The 16,874-nt window shown below is 45.4% G+C and overlaps 1 protein-coding gene across 1 annotated transcript in view; it reads right to left on the bottom strand.

Moving 5' to 3' along the window:
- Positions 1-16,556, bottom strand: part of LOC121573524 (delta-sarcoglycan-like) — a 345,990-nt gene extending 329,434 nt beyond the window's left edge. Inside the window, exon 1 of the mRNA XM_041885585.2 lies at positions 16,469-16,556. The gene's annotated coding sequence lies outside the window, so the exon portion shown is untranslated. The remainder of the gene's footprint in view (positions 1-16,468) is intronic.
- Between the last annotated feature and the right edge of the window lie 318 nt (positions 16,557-16,874).

The raw sequence follows: 16,874 nt of genomic DNA, 5'->3' as shown, positions 1-16,874 counted from the left end.
ACAAACGATACGTGACAGTTCACGGTCTAACATAAACAGACTTGAAACAAGATCCCACAAACACAAATGGGAAACAGACAGTTTAAATATGGCTCCCAATCAGAGACAACCAACAACAGCTGACACTCGTTGCCTCTGATTGGGAGCCACTCAGGCCAACATAGAAATACACATACTAAATAAACAAATGAAATGCACACCCTGGCTCAACATACAAGTGTCCCCAGAGCCAGGGCGTGACAATGATGATGACTGCTAGCTAAGATTTTGAAAGTATGATGTTGACATGATCAGTCCAATCAAAGCTACTATAGATATAACGTGATTTGACGTCATTTTATCTGTGGCCAATGACCTTGAGCTTTCTTGGATGGTTACTTCTAATGTAACTCTATGGCAGCACCCAAGGGGCCTGAATTCTCGAGCTCTACCCTTAGACTTGGCGGTGACGTAATGTTCCCATGAGTGACAGAACACTGAGCCAATCACGGGTCAACTAGAGAACATTACCAACACCTACGCCGTATTTTCCGCTGGCTGCCCCACCACCACAGAATGCACTGAGCTAGGCTAAAACACCTGCATTTTGGAGCTGCCTTACTCAAGAAAGCAAAAAAGCGGCTTTATTAACTCAATTATTATATTAATTTTTTTACATGTGACACGTATTAATGCGAAAATAACATGCAAAACAGGCAAGCAAACAGGCAAATAAAAATAATGACAGGTCGCCACTGGGCTAACTAGTCCTTAGTTTTTGGGTTATGCTCAGGTAGGCCTAAAACAATTTGGCTAATCTATATTTACATATTTCCAAGTGGTATTCTTGAAGATCAAGGGGTATTTAATTAATTGGAATGACTAGAAATCTGACAGACTCTTTTTTTTATGTAAAGATATAGCCTAATAGTATTATCTGTAGTAGAAAGCAATGGGTTAGAAGCTGCCTACATAACCAACCCATAAAGTAAAATGCAACATCCATTTCTGGCCAGCTACGTAAACTCTAACATTGATTTATCCTGCAATGTATGTCATTCAATTGGTAGTATTCATTTTCGTCTTCTTCTAATGCCTATTAAGCAGGTTGACGTTTATTGGGATATCCTTGAGGCAGAACTGAGTGATTTCCACCAGATGGGCCAGCTGCAAAGTCAAAATAAGCTATATTGTAAAAATGAATGAAAACTAAAATGTGCTTTTTGGTCTTAGGTTAGGGTTAAGAATTAGGGTTAACAGTGTGGTTAAGGTTAGGGTTAAGGTTAGGGTTAGGTTTTAAATCAGATTTTATGACTTTGTGGCTTTGCCAGCTACTAACCTGCGCCTTTTAACTAACTGAAAGGAATCAGATTACGTTACTGAGTTTAGGTAATACAAAAGTTACATTACTGATTACAATTTTGGACAGGCTAGTAACTGTAACAGATTACATTTAGAAAGTATCCCACCCAATCGTGCCATTAAACAGCACCGTCACCATTTGGTGATCTAATAAGTACCATCCTCTTTTAGTGTAATAAGGCTAATATCAGATGTAAGCTATGCTACCCATAATCAACATTTTGCTATAAGAACATGAAAATATTATTTCCTCTAGTAAAATAAGTCATTTTCAAGTAGATAAGCGTAGGAATCAAGGCCTGAATATACAGTATCACTATCCTTTAACAGGAAGCCACAGTATGTACTTGAATACATTTTTTCAGAGTGGTGCAGGGCTATAGAGAAGGCACTGGAGCGTGAGGAGCAGGGAAAAAAAGGCATAATTATAGTAAAGCAGATAGATAAACATCACTGGCCAGCAGAGGGACCTTGGGGCTCAGACTGTAGAGAGAAAGAATGCACATCTGCTATATGCTCTGATTCGCTCTGACTCCCCTCTGTTGCACACACACACAGGCATGCACGTATGAATACACCACATACACATATACAGTACACCACACATATACACCACACATGCACGCACACACACACACGCACGCACACACACTGCTCCAAATAGCCTAGTTTCAGACTCCTAATTATCCTTACACCTCTGAAGACTCCAGCCACTTCCATGCCAGTCGGAAGAACTTAGGTGTTTTATCTCTGAACACTCAAAAGCTTGTTTCTCCAATGACAGTTGGATAATGGGAACCATGGGCGGCAGGTAGCTTAGTGGTTAAGAGCGTTGTGCCAGTAACCGAAAGGTCGCTGGTTCTAATCAATGAGCCGACTAGGTGAAAAATCTGTCGAAGTGCTCTTGAGCAAAGCACTTAACCCTAATTGCTCCTGTAAGTCGCTCTGGATAAGAGCGTCTGCTAAATAACTTAAATGTAAATGTTAACAACACTCGGTGGAGACTAGAGATCCTGACTGCCAATGTGCAGGGGTACGAGGTAATTGAGGTAGATATATGTAGGTAGGGGTAAAGTGACTAGGCAACAGGATAGATAATAGACAGTAGCAGCAGCGTGTGTGTGTGGCGAATGTGTGTATGTGTTATGTGTCAGTGTAAGTATGTGTGGGTAGAGTCCAGTGTGTGTGCATAGAATAAAAAAGGGTCAAAGCAGGTAGCTATTTGGTTAACTATTTTGCAGTCTTATGGCTTGGGGGTAGAAGCTGTTCAGGAGCCTTTTGGTCCCAGACTTAGCGCTCTGGTACCGTTTGCCATTGTTTGCCATGCGGTAGCAGAGAGAACAGTCTATGACTTGGGTGGCTGGAGTCTTCGACAATTTTTAGGGCCTTCCTCTGACACCGCCTAGTACAGAGGTTCTAGATGGCAGGGAGTTCGGCCCCGTGATGTACTGGGCCGTACGCACCACACTCTGTAGTGCCTTGCGGTCGGATGATGAGCAGTTGCCATATCAAGCGGTGATGCAGCCAGTCAAGATGCTCTCAATGGAGCAGCTGTATAACTTTTTGAGGATCTGAGGACCCATGCCAAATATTTTCAGTCTCCTGAGGAGAAAGAGGCATTGTCGTGCCCTCTTCACGACTATCTTGGTGTGTTTGGACCATGATAGTTTGTTGGTGATGTGGACACCAAGGAACTTGAAGATCTCAACCTGCTCCACTACAGCCCTGTCAATGAGAATGGGGGCGTGCTCGGCCCTCCTTTTCCTATAGTCCACGATCATCTCCTTTGTCTTGATCACATTGAGGGAGAGGTTGTTGTCCTGGCACCGTTTCCTGTAGTCCACGATAAGCAACATAGTCACACATGGTTATGACATATTTAATAATGACACACTTTTATCTCGGTTGGCAGCAGGAACAGGTTTTTGTAGGTTTCTGATTCTGTGGGTTGTATTCTGCTTTTAAAGAACTGTGTTTTATTGCCTCTATAGATCACAGTCTCAACTCAGCAGGGCGTTGTTGTAAAGCAAATGTATGGCTGCGCTAAGCTTATCCTTAGGGAGCTTATGTTTTATGTGGGCTTGTGCATTACAACAGGCCCAATTTGTCATGACTATATAACCACATTTCAAATAACAAACATCGATGAACCTACACCAAAAACACACACCAGTAGCAAAGGACAGGAAATCAATTACATACAGTACATTTTACACAGAAGTTAATTTAGGAATAGCTTTATATCACTCTAGTGTCGTCTCTACTTGGCATGTGCAATATCCCATGAGACAGTACACACAACGCAACAACAACAATTCAATTATTGCACGAGAGGGAAGAGAGAGTGGGAGCGAGTGCACAACACAGCTAGCTAATACATTTAAAAGCTGTTGAATATCCAGTTCACCGAGACAGCATACATGGGAGAGGAAATCAGAGGCATGTCCCAGGCTGTCTGTCTCTGCTGGGGTGTTGATACTGCTCCACCCTTCAGGGGCTGGCTGGAGGGCATCTCTAATGAGTTCACTGGGAGAGGAGAGTGAACAGTGCTGGTATAACCAATACTATTCACTGCATCTCAATACAGTGCTGCACACTCCATACTGGCCCATGCTTGGGGAATGGAGAAATGTACTGTATCATGAAGACATCTTCATGAATGCAATGTTAATAGAGCTATCAGAATATGTCAGATAATATGGTGGGATGCTAGTCTCCCACATGCAAAGAAACACGACAAGTCAAGCATCCAGTGGTGCTCATCGCTCATCAGAATAAATCGAAACTGACTTTTCCAGAAGAAAGCAACAATTGACCTCCAGTTGCTCCATGCTTTTCCTTAATCCCTCACAATTTCACCCCCTCCTCTTGACACACTCCTAAGAGGGAAATAACATGTTACCACTCCCCTGAGTTTACAGGGTGAATATACACAAGCAAACACACAGGGCCAGTTCGAAGCATAAGCGACACAAGCCTAGGCGACAGCACTGTATTGTGATGCAGTGAACAGTAATGGTTATACCAGCACTGTTCACTCTCCTCCCTCAGTGAACTCATAAGAGATGCCCTCCAGCCAGCCCTTAAAGGGTGGAGCAGTGTCAACACCCCAGCAGAGACAGATAGCCTGGGGCATGCCTCTGATTCTAGTGCAATAATTGAATGTATTCAGACCCCTTAACTTTTCTCACATTTGGTTACGTTACAGCCTTATTCTAAAATGGATTAAGTCGTTTTTTTTCCTCATCAATCTACACACAATACCCCATAATGACAAAGCAAAAACTGGTTTTTTACAGAAACATCACATTTACATAAGTATTCAGACCCTTTACTGAGTACTTTGTTGAAGCACCTTTGGCAGCAATTACAGCCTCGAGTCTTCTTGGGTATGACGCTACAAGCTTAGCACACCTGTATTTGGGGAGTTTCTCCCACTCTTCTCTGCAGATCCTCTCAAGCTCTGTCAGGTTGGATGGGGAGCGTCACTGCACAGATATTTTCAGGTCTCTCCAGAGATGTTAGATCGGGTTCAAGTCCGGGATCTGGCTGGGCCATTCAAGGACATTCAGAGACTTGTCCCGAAGCCACTCCTGCATTGTCTTGGCTGTGTGCTTAGGGTTGTTGTCCTGTTGGAAGGTGAACCTTCGCGCCAGTCTGAGGTCCTGAGTGCTCTGGAGCAGGTTTTCATCAAGGAGCTCTCTGTACATCTTTCCTTAGATCCTAACTAGTCACCCAGTCCCTGCCGCTGAAAAACATCCCCACAGCAAGATGCTGCCACCATCATGCTTCACCGTAGGGATGGTGCCAGGTTTCCTCCAGACGTGACGCTTGGCATTCAGGCCAAAGAGTTCAGTCTTGGTTTCATCAGACCAGATAATCTTGTTTCTTATGGTCTGAGTGTCCTTTAGGTGCCTTTTGGCAAACTCCAAGCGGGCTGTCGTGCCTTTTACTGAGGAGTGGCTTCCGTCTGGCCACTCTACCGTAAAGGCCTGATTGGTGGAGTGGTGCAGAGATGGTTGTCCTTCTGGAAGATTCTCCCATCTCCACAGATGAGATCTGGAGCTCTGTCAGAGTGACCATTGGGTTCTTGGTCACCTTCCTGACCAAGGCCCTTCTCCCCCGATTGCTCAGTTTGGCCGGGCGGCCAGCTCTAGGAAGAGTCTTGGTGGTTCCAAACTTCTTCCATTTAAGAATAATGGATGCCACTGTGTTCTTGGGGACCTTCAATGCTGCAGAAATGTTTTGGTACCCTTCCCCAGATCTGTACCTCAACACAATCCTGTCTCGGGGCTCTACGGACAATTATTTCGAGCTCATGGCTTGGTTATTGCTCTGACATGCACTGTCAACTGTGGGACGTTATATAGACAGGTGTGTTCCTTTCCAAATCATGTCCAATCAATTGAATTTACCACAGGTGGACTCCAATCAAGTTGTAGAAACATCTCAAGGATGATCAATGGAACCCCCTGAGCTCAACTTTGAGTCTCATAGCAAAGGGTCTGAATACTTATGTAAAAAAGGTATTTCTGTTTTTATTTTTAATAAATTCGCAAACATTTCTAAAAACCTGTTTTTGCTTTGTCATTATGGGGTATTGTGTGTAGATTGCTGAGATTATTATTTTTTAAATACATTTTAGAGTAAGGCTGTAACTAACAAAATGTGGAAAAAAGTCAAGGGGTCTGAATACTTTCTGAATGCACTGTATATACTGAACAAAGATATAAACGCAACACGCAACAATTTCAAAGATTTTACTGAGTTACAGTTCATTGAAGGAAATCTGTCCTTTTAAATAAATTAATTAGGCCCTAATCTATTGCACATGACTGGACAGGGGTGCAGCCATGGTTGGGCCTGGGAGGGCATACTGTAGGCCCAGACACGTGGCAGCCAGGCCCACCCACTGGGGAGCCAGGCCCAGCCAATCAGAATGAGTTTTTCCCCACAAAAGGGCTTTATTACAGACAAAAATACTCCTTGGCACCCCCGACTTGTCAGGTGGATGGATTATCTTGGCAAAGGAGAAATGCTCACTAACAGGGATGTAAACACATTTGAGATAAATACAATTTTTTATGCGTTTGGAAAATATTGGATATCTTTTATTTTACATGGGACCAACACTTTACATGTTGCGTTTATATTTTTTGGAACTCAGTCGGGGTCTCAACTTACTATTGAGAGTAAGAAAAGTACAATACACCAGGTGCAATTTCGAAATTTGGTTGTGCATCAGCAGTTTTTCTCTTATTATGTCAGTCATTGACAGTCACTCAATTAGCCATGTCAGCAAAAAAAAATTCGATTGGTAGTTAGTCTAGCCAGCTATCTAAAATTGTAGTAATCATGGCCGAATACCGATCGGGCACATGCCCAGTGGCCCTGACCTCCAGGGGTCCCCCACTGATTTTGTTAGTCATTCTCATTCAGAAATCATATTATCAAGTCATTACAAAATGTGTAGAATTGCAGGGAATTTGCTTTAAATTGGGGGGAAAATTCTCCACCCCATGGCAAAATGGGTAAAATTGCATGAAATTAGCTGTAGATAAAATAATAACAATATATTATGTCGCTCTGGATAAGAGCGTCTGCTAAATGATGTAAATGTAAATGAAATATTAATAACAATAAACTGTAGATGTTTTCTCTCTGCCCCATGGCAAAATTGAAAAAATGAAATGTGTTATAAAATTGCAGAGTTCTCTCCACCCATGCCAAAATATGTAGAATTACAGAAAGCTTTAACGAGATGGATGCGAAGGCTTTACTCCAGATATCCCCGACCAGGCCCAAATCCCAGTCATTCGCATGAAGAGAAGACGCCGTAACAGGGCACGCAGGTCCGGGTGCCTAGTGAGAATTCGTTGGCGAGTGGGTAACCCGCCACTACCATCCATCCTATTGGCCAACGTGCAATCATTGGAGAATAAACTGGATGAGCTCCGTTCAAGACTATCCTACCAACGAGAACATTAAAATATATTATGTTTCACCGAGTCATGGCTGAACGACAACATGGATAATATACAGTTGGCACACTGGTGGTTTGTTGTGGCCGAGTATTGGTGCTAAACCGTGTTATTGGAGCCTGGCATGCTAGTTGGCTATGGCGTCATAGGACTAGGTGCCCTGGATGGTTTTCACAGAAGAATACTGTACCAAGTTAGCTAGCTGAATAAACTAAGTTAGTCTATTCCTAGAAAACATTGAACCGCTGTAGTTTACAACAATTATAGTTTTACCTATTTGGGTGTTTCAGTGAAACGTAAGTGAGGGAGGCCCCGCTCTCTCGCTTTCCCAGATGTTTAGTTCATTTCATTCCGATCTCCTTTGCATTATTGTAGCCATTTTCTGTAGCCTGTCAACTATGCGTCTGTCTATCCCTGTTCTCTCCTCTCCGCACAGGCCATACAAACGCCTCACACCGCGTGGCTGCTGCCTCACTAACCTGGTGGTCCCTGCACGCACGACCCACGTGGAGTTCCACGTCTCCGGCAGCCTCTGGAACTGCCGTTCTGCGGCCAACAAGGCAGAGTTCATCTCAGCCTATGCTACCCTCCTGTCCCTCAACTTCTTGGCGCTGACGGAAACATGGATTACCACTGTAAACACTGCTACTCCTACTGCTCTCTCCTCGTCTGACCATGTGTTCTCGCATACCCCGAGAGCATCTGGTCAGCGGGGTGGTGGCACAGGAATCCTCATCTCTCCCAAGTTGACATTCTCTCTTTTTCCCCTGACCCATCTGTCTATCTCCTCATTTGAATTCCATGCTGTCACAGTCACTAGCCCATTCATGCTTAACATCCTTGTCATTTATCGCCCTCCAGGTTCCCTTGGAGAGTTCATCAATGAGCTTGACGCCTTGATAAGTTCTTTCCTGAGGATGGCTCACCCCTCACAGTTCTGGGTGACTTTAACCTCCCTACGTCTACCTTTGACTCATTTCTCTCTGCCTCCTTCTTTCCACTCCTCTCCTCTTTTGACCTCACCCTCTCACCGTCGCCCCCTACTCACAAGGCAGGCAATACGCTTGACCTCATCTTTACTAGATACTGTTCTTCTACTAATCTCACTGCAACTCCCCTCCATGTCTCCGACCACTACTTTGTATCCTTTTCTCTCTCGCTCTCCTCCAACACTACTCACTCTGCCTCTACTCAGATGGTAATGCACCATCGCAACCTTTGCTCTCTCTCTCCTGCTACCCTCTCCTCTTCCATCCTATCATCTCTTCCCTCTGCTCAATCCTTCTCCCTCCAATCTCCTGATTCTGCCTCCTCAACCCTCCTCTCCTCCCTTTCTACATCCTTTGACTCTCTATCCTCCTCCAGGCCAGCTCGGTCCTCCCATCCTGCTCCGTGGCTTGACGACTCATTGTGAGCTCACAGAACAGGGCTCCGGGCAGCCAAGCGGAAATGGAGGAAAACTAGACTCCCTGCGGACCTGGCATCTTTTCACTCCCTCCTCTATATTTTCTTCCTCTGTTTCTGCTGCTAAAGCCACTTTCTACCACTCTAAATTCCAAGCATCTGCCTCTAACCCTAGGAAGCTCTTTGCCACCTTCTCCTCCCTGCTGAATCCTCCTCCCCCCTCCTCCCTCTCTGTGGATGACTTCGTCAACCATTTTGAAAAGAAGGTTGACAACATCCGATCCTCGTTTATTAAGTCAAATGACACTGCTGGTCCTGCTCACACTGCCCTACCCTATGCTTTGACTTCTTTCTCCCCTCTCTCTCCAGATGAAATCTTGCGACTTGTGACGGCCGGCCGCCCAACAACCTGCCCGCTTGACCCTATCCCCTCCTCTCTTCTCCAGACCATTTCCGGAGACCTTCTCCCTTACCTCACCTCGCTCATTAACTCATCCTTGACCGCTGGCTATGTCCCTTCTGTCTTCAAGAGAGCGAGATTTGCACCCCTTCTCAAAAAACCTACACTCGATCCCTCTGATGTCAACAACTACAGACCAGTATCCCTTCTTTCTTTTCTCTCCAAAACTCTTGAGTGTGCCGTCTTTAGCCAACTCTCTTGCTATCTCTCTCAGAATGACCTTCTTGATCCAAACCAGTCATGTTTCAAGACTGGTCATTCAACTGAGACTGCTCTTCTCTGTGTCACGGAGGCTCTCCGCACTGTTAACTCTCTCTTCTCTGCTCTTGTCCTTCTAGACCTGTCTGCTGCCTTTGATACTGTGAACCATCAGATCCTCCTCACCACCCTCTCCGAGTTGGGCATCTCCGGCGCGGCTCACTCCTGGATTGCGTCCTACCTGACAGGTCGCTCCTACCAAGTGGCGTGGCGAGAATCTGTCTCCGCACAACGTGCTCTCACCACTGGTGTCCCCCAGGGCTCAGTTCTAGGCCCTCTCCTATTCTCGCTATACACCAAGTCACTTGGCTCTGTCATATCCTCACATGGCCTCTATCCTTTCTACGCAGACGACACACAACTAATCTTCTCCTTTCCCCCTTCTGATAACCAGGTGGCAAATCGCATCTCTGCATGTCTGGCAGACATATCAGTGTGGATGACAGATCACCACCTCAAGCTGAACCTCGGCAAGACGGAGCTGCTCTTCCTCCTGGGGAAGGACTGCCCGTTCCATGATCTCGCCATCATGGTTGACAACTCCATTGTGTCCTCCTCCCAGAGTGCAAAATGCCTTGGCGTGACCCTGTACAACACCCTATCGTTCTCCGCTAACATCAAGGCGGTGACCCGATCCTGTAGGTTCATGCTCTACAACATTCGGAGAGTACGACCCTGCCTTACACAGGAAGCGGCACAGGTCCTAATCCAGGCACTTGTCATCTCCCTTCTGGATTACTGCAACTCTCTGTTGGCTGGGCTCCCTGCCTGTGCCATAAAACCCCTACAACTCATCCAGAATGCCGCAGCCCGTCTGGTGTTCAACCTTCCCAAGTTCTCTCACGTCACCCCGCTCCTCCACACACTCCACTGGCTTCCAGTTGAAGCTCGCATCTGCTACAAGACCATGGTGCTTGCCTACAGAGCTGCGAGGGGAACGGCACCTCCGTACCTTCAGGCTCTGATCAGTCCCTACACCCAAACGAGGGCATTGCGTTCATCCACCTCTGGCCTGCTGTCCCCCCTACGTCTGCGGAAGCACAGTTCCCGCTCAGCCCAGTCAAAACTGTTCGCTGCTCTGGCACCCCAATGGTGGAACAAGATCCCTCACGACGCCAGGACAGCGGAGTCACTCACCACCTTCCGGAGACACTTGAAACCCCACCTCTTTAAGGAATACCTGGGATAGGATATCCCACCCCCCCAAAAAAATAATAATAATACATATTGTAAAGTGGTTATCCCACTGGCTATAAGGTGAAGGCACCAATTTGTAAGTCGCTCTGGATAAGAGCATCTGCTAAATGACATAAATGTAAATGCAAATGTAGAACAGCTGCCTCCGGGAAGACAAGGGGTGGCGGTCTGTGTCTATTTGTAATGACAGATGGTGCGCGAAATCAAATATTAAGTAAGTCTCAAAGTTTTGCTCGCCTGAGGAAGAGTATCTTATGATAAGCTGTAGACTACACTATTTACCAAGAGAGTTTTCATCTATATTTTTCGTAGCTGTCTATTTACAGTGGGGAGAACAAGTATTTGATACACTGCCGATTTTGCAGGTTTTCCTACTTACAAAGCATGTAGAGGTCTGTAATTTGTATCATAGGTACACTTCAACTGTGAGAGACGGAATCTAAAACAAAAATCCAGAAAATCACATTGTATGATTTTTAAGTAATTAATTTGCATTTTATTGCATGACATAAGTATTTGATCACCTACCAACCAGTAAGAATTCCGGCTCTCACAGACCTGTTAGTTTTTCTTTAAAAAGCCCTCCTGTTCTCCACTCATTACCTGTATTAACTGCACCTGTTTGAACTCGTTACCTGTATAAATGACACCTGTCCACACACTCAAACAGACTCCAACCTCTCCACAATGGCCAAGACCAGAGAGCTGTGTAAGGACATCAGGGATACAATTGTAGACCTGCACAAGGCTGGGATGGGCTACAGGACAATAGGCAAGCAGCTTGGTGAGAAGGCAACAACTTATTAGAAAATGGAAGAAGTTCAAAATGACGGTCAATCACCCTCGGTCTGGGACCACAGTCACAAAGAAAACCATTAGTAACACACTACGCCGTCATGGATTAAAATCCTGCAACGCACGCAAGGTCCCCCTGCTCAAACCAGCGCATGTCCAGGCCCGTCTGAAGTTTGCCAATGACCATCTGAATGATCCAGAGGAGGAATGGGAGAAGGTAATGTGGTCTGATGAGACAACAATAGAGCTTTTTGGTCTAAACTCCACTCGCCGTGTTTGGAGGAAGAAGGAGGATGAGTACAACCCCAAGAACACCATCCCAACCGTGAAGCATGGAGGTGGAAACATCATTCTTTGGGGATGCTTTTCTGCAAAGGGGACAGGACGACTGCACCGTATTGAGGGGAGGATGGATGGGGCCATGTATCGCGAGATCTTGGCCAACAACCACCTTCCTTCAGTAAGAGCATTGAAGATGGGTCGTGGCTGGGTCTTCCAGCTTGACAACGACCCGAAACACACAGCCAGGGCAACTAAGGAGTGGCTCCGTAAGAAGCATCTCAAGGTCCTGGAGTGGCCTAGCCAGTCTCCAGACCTGAACCCAATAGAACATCTTTGGAGGGAGCTGAAAGTCCGTATTGCCCAGCGATAGCCCCGAAACCTGAAAGATCTGGAGAAGGTCTGTATGGAGGAGTGGGCCAAAATCCCTGCTGCAGTGTGTGCAAACCTGGTCAAGACCTACAGGAAACGTATGATCTCTGTAATTGCAAACAAAGTTTTTTGTACCAAATATTAAGTTCTGCTTTTCTGATGTATCAAATACTTAATTACTTAAAAATCATACAATGTGATTTTCTGGATTTTTGTTTTAGATTCCGTCTCTCACAGTTGAAGTGTACCTATGATACAAATTACAGACCTCTACATGCTTTGTAATTAGGAAAACCTGCAAAATCGGCAGTGTTTCAAATACTTGTTCTCCCCACTGTACCACCACAAACCGATGCTGGCACTAAGACCGCACTCAACGAGCTGTATAAAGCCATAGGCAAACAAGAACATGCTCATCCAGAGGCGGCGCTCCTAGTGGCCGGGGACTGTAATGCAGGCAAACTTAAATATGTTTTACCTCATTTCTACCAGCATGTTACATGTGCAACAAGAGGGGAGAAAAACTCTAGACCAAGCTCTCCCTCGCCTTCCATTTGGCAAATCTGACCATAATTATATCCTCCTGATTCCTGCTTACAAGCAAAAACTAAAGCAGGAAGTACCAGTGACAATACGGAAGTGGTCAGATGACGCAGATGCTTAGTTTTGCTAGCACAGACTGGAATATGTTCTGGGACTCATCCGATGGCATTGAGGAGTATACCATACCAGTCACCGGCTTCATCAATAAGTGCATCGATGACGTTGTCCCCACAGTGACCGTACGTACATACCCCAACCAGAAGCCATGGATTACAGGCAACATCCGCACTGAGCTAAAGGGCAGAGCTGCTGCTTTCAAGGAGCGGGATTTTAACCCGGACGCTTATTAGAAATCCCGCTATGCCCTCAGAGGAACCATCAAACAGGCAAAGCGTAAATACAGGACTAAGATTGAATCCTACTAAACTGGCTCCGACACTCTTCGGATGTGGCAGAGCTTGCAAACTATTACCGACTACAAAGGGAAGCCCAGTCGTGAGCTGCCCAGTGACACAAGCCTACCAGACGAGCTAAATGACTTCTGTGCACGCTTCGAGGCAAGCAACACTGAAGCATGCATGAGAGCACCAGCTGTTCCAGACGACTGTGTGATCACGCTCGCCGTAGACCATTAAAACAGGCGGATTACCAGGACGTGTACTCCGGGCATGCACTGACCAACTGGCGAGCGTCTTCATTGACATTTTCAACCTGTCCCTGGCCGAGTCTGTAATACCTACATGTTTCAAGCAGACCACCATAGTCCCTGTGCCCAACAACACCAAGGGAACCTGCCTAAATGACAACCGAACCCGTAGCACTCACGTCTGTAGCCATGAAGTGCTTTGAAAGGCTGGTCATGGCTCACATCAACACCATCATCCCGGAAACCCTAGACCCACTCCAATTTGCATACCGCCCCAACAGATCCACAGATGACTCAATCTCTATTGCACTCAACTCTGCCCTTTCCCACCTGGACAAAAGGAACACCTATGTGAGAATGCTGTTCATTGACTACAGCTCAGCATTCAACAACATAGTGCCCTCAAAGCTCATCCCTAAGCTAAGGACCCTGGGACTAAACACCTCCCTCTGCAACTGGATCCTGGACTTCTTGACGGGCCGCTACCAGGTGGTAAGGGTAGGCAACAACACATCTGCCACGCTGATCCTCAACATGGGGGCCCCTCTGGGGTGCGTGCTTAGTCCCCTCCTGTACTCCCTGTTCACCCATGACTGTGTGGCCAAGCACGACTCCAACACCCTCATTAAGTTAACTGCAACATGTTCTCTAAGCCCCATGGCAAAATGTGTATAAAACCATCAAGAGGGGGGCCACAAAATTATTTTGTCGTGTGGTGGGGGGCCTCCCAACCAAATCTCGCTTAGTGCCCCCAAAAGGCTAGAGCCACACACACACACAGAGGCAGTGGGTACCAAAGTTTGCCCTTTGATATCTCGTGGGTTGACCTTAGATTACCTTGTCACTCAGGCCTAATTAATTATCCTGCAGTGAGCTCACGTGTTTATTGGGAGCTTGTGAAGAGTGTAGCAGTGTCTAACAAAGGGAATAGCATTGCAATACCAGTGAGTGGGAAAGAGAGAGGGAGGGAGAAGTGGATGGAGAAGGAAGGAGGGAGGGAGGGAGTGGAGGAGAAAGAGAAAGGTTTAACGCTGGTTGGATGGCTGATCTGGGTAAATCCTGTGAACTGAAGGATTACTCTTCCCATTTACACCTACATACATTATAAGAATTACATAGATTCAGGTCGAATGGAATTTACCCATTGCCTTTCATTCTTCTTACAGTTTAAGACCACAAAGCAGCAGATATATTTGTATTCTAATTGATAAGCACCTGTGATTGTGACCTGAGATGACCTGATGCTCAAACTGCATTGAAGAGACCAATATAAACCTGCGATAGAAGAGAACTTCCTCAAGTACTTCTTCAAAAGTTGAAGACTATCTCCACACATGTGGCCACTGACCATATTGGTGCAGAGTCAGGGAAATGTTTCTTACACTGAACAAAAATATAAATGCAACATGTAAAGTGTTGGTCCCATGTTGAGTTGAAATAAAAAATCCCAGAAATGTTCTATATGCACAAAAATGTTATTTCTCTCAAATGTTGTGCACAAATGTGTTTACATCTCTGTTAGTGAGCATTTCTACTTTGCCAAGAAAATCCATCCACCTGGCAGGTGTGGCATATCAAGAAGCTGATTAAACAGCATGATGATTACACAGGTGCACCTTGTGCTGGGGACAATAAAAGGCCACTCTAAAATGTGCAGTTTTGTCAAACAACACAATGCCACAGATGTCTCAAGTTTTGAGGGAGCGTACAATTGGCATGCTGACTGCAGGAATGTCCACCAGAACTGCTGCCAGAGCATTTAATGTTCATTTCTCTACCACAAGCCACCTCCAACATCATTTTAGAGAATTTGGCAGTACATCCAACTGGCCTCAGAACCGCAGACCCCGTGTATGGCATCGTGTGGGCGAGCGGTTTGCTGACGTCAACGTTGTGAACAGAGTGCCCCATGGTGGCTGTGGGGTTATGGTATGGGAAGGCATAAGCTACAGACAACAAACACAATTGCATTTTATCTATGGCAATTTGAATGCACAGAGATACCGTGACGAGATCCTGAGGCCCATTGTCGTGCCATTCATCCGCCACCATCATCTCATGTTTCAGCATGATAATGCACGGCCCCATGTCGCAAGGATCTGTACAAAATTCCTGGAAGCTGAAAATGTCCACAGTTCTTCCATGGCCTGCATACCCACCAGATATGTCACCCATTGAGCATGTTTGGGATGCTCTGGATTGACGTGTGTGACAGTGTGTTCCAGTTCCCGCCAATATCGAGCAACTTCACACAGCCATTGAAGAGGAGTGAGACAACATTCCACAGGCCACAATCAATAGCCTGATCAACTCTATGCAAAGGAGATGTGTAACTCTGCATGAGGCAAATGGTGGTCACACCAGATACGACTGGTTTTCTGGTCCACGCCCCTAACTTTTTTTTAGGTATCTGTGACCAACAGATGCATATCTGTATTCCCAGTCATGTGAAATCCATAGATTAGGGCCTAATGAATTTATTTCAATTGACTGATTTCCTTGTATGAACTGTAACTCAGTAAAATCTTTGAAATTGTTGCATGTTGCGTTTATATTTTGGCTCAGTATAGATTTAAGAACCTCACTAATGTGAGTGTAAAGAACAAGGATATTTAGTGGGTTTTAGAGTCCAACATTATAATTAATGCATAAGAGTATATCAGCAGGTTTTTTAAAGCAGCCACGGGGGTCAACCCTCTAATAAATCATTGATATCAGTGTGTTAGATTAAGTTCAGTGGATTCTTCAATTCAATGACAACTGACATCCAAGGCAGCCTCACTGCATTAATTAAAACAGCGTCAGTTCAGAAACAAAACTAGACACCTCATATAACCCTTTCAGAGACTCCTCAGATGTATCTGAAATAGGGATATGTCGATGACAACTTTTGACAATCTTTTGCTGCTGCTTCAGAATACTGCCCAATCAGTGATACCTCAACAGTGATATCTCAGAAGTGGCTTGTAAAAGAGTCACTGCAAAATTATAGGACCTTTGCAGTTTTTTCAGTAAAATCTTCCTTTTTTACTTCAGTTAAACCTTATTATATGTCCTCAGCCCTACCTAGACTATCCCAACACTAACCGTGTTGCCATGGAAGATCACAGATCTTGGAGCCAAACCTCAAAATTAACCCTTGTTTAAAACACATTGAGAATTCAAACACTCAAAATGGCGCTACATCCCTACCTTTGCAGATGTTTTCACAATGGTAAGTCCTTTGGTTTTTCCGAGGTAAACCTTGACTGGATTTGTGTCTCCCAGGGACTATTTTTAGTGTTTCCTCTCCCTGCCATATTTGGAGGTCTCCCCTTCCGAATGGTAATGTCCCAGGCATGACAGCAGAGAGAGAGAGGGAGGCCATGCCAAACTCAGCTGTCTGGACTTATCACCATGCTTCAGTGTGCAGAGAGACTTCCTGACTGGGTCAGTGGACTATTTAAAGGTAAAGGTTGTAAAATAGGACATCTGCTGACACACTACTCTGTCTTATGTCAGAAGGGAGTGCCCAAGGAGCAATGGAAAGGGTTGCAGATGGACTCAAATTATCTCTTTATCTCATGTTGTAGGCTGCTGAAACACTACATTACATTGC

Source organism: Coregonus clupeaformis, chromosome 35, assembly GCF_020615455.1.
Source record: "Coregonus clupeaformis isolate EN_2021a chromosome 35, ASM2061545v1, whole genome shotgun sequence".
Classification (NCBI taxonomy): domain Eukaryota; kingdom Metazoa; phylum Chordata; class Actinopteri; order Salmoniformes; family Salmonidae; genus Coregonus; species Coregonus clupeaformis.
This window is presented reverse-complemented; position numbering and strand designations above follow the sequence as displayed.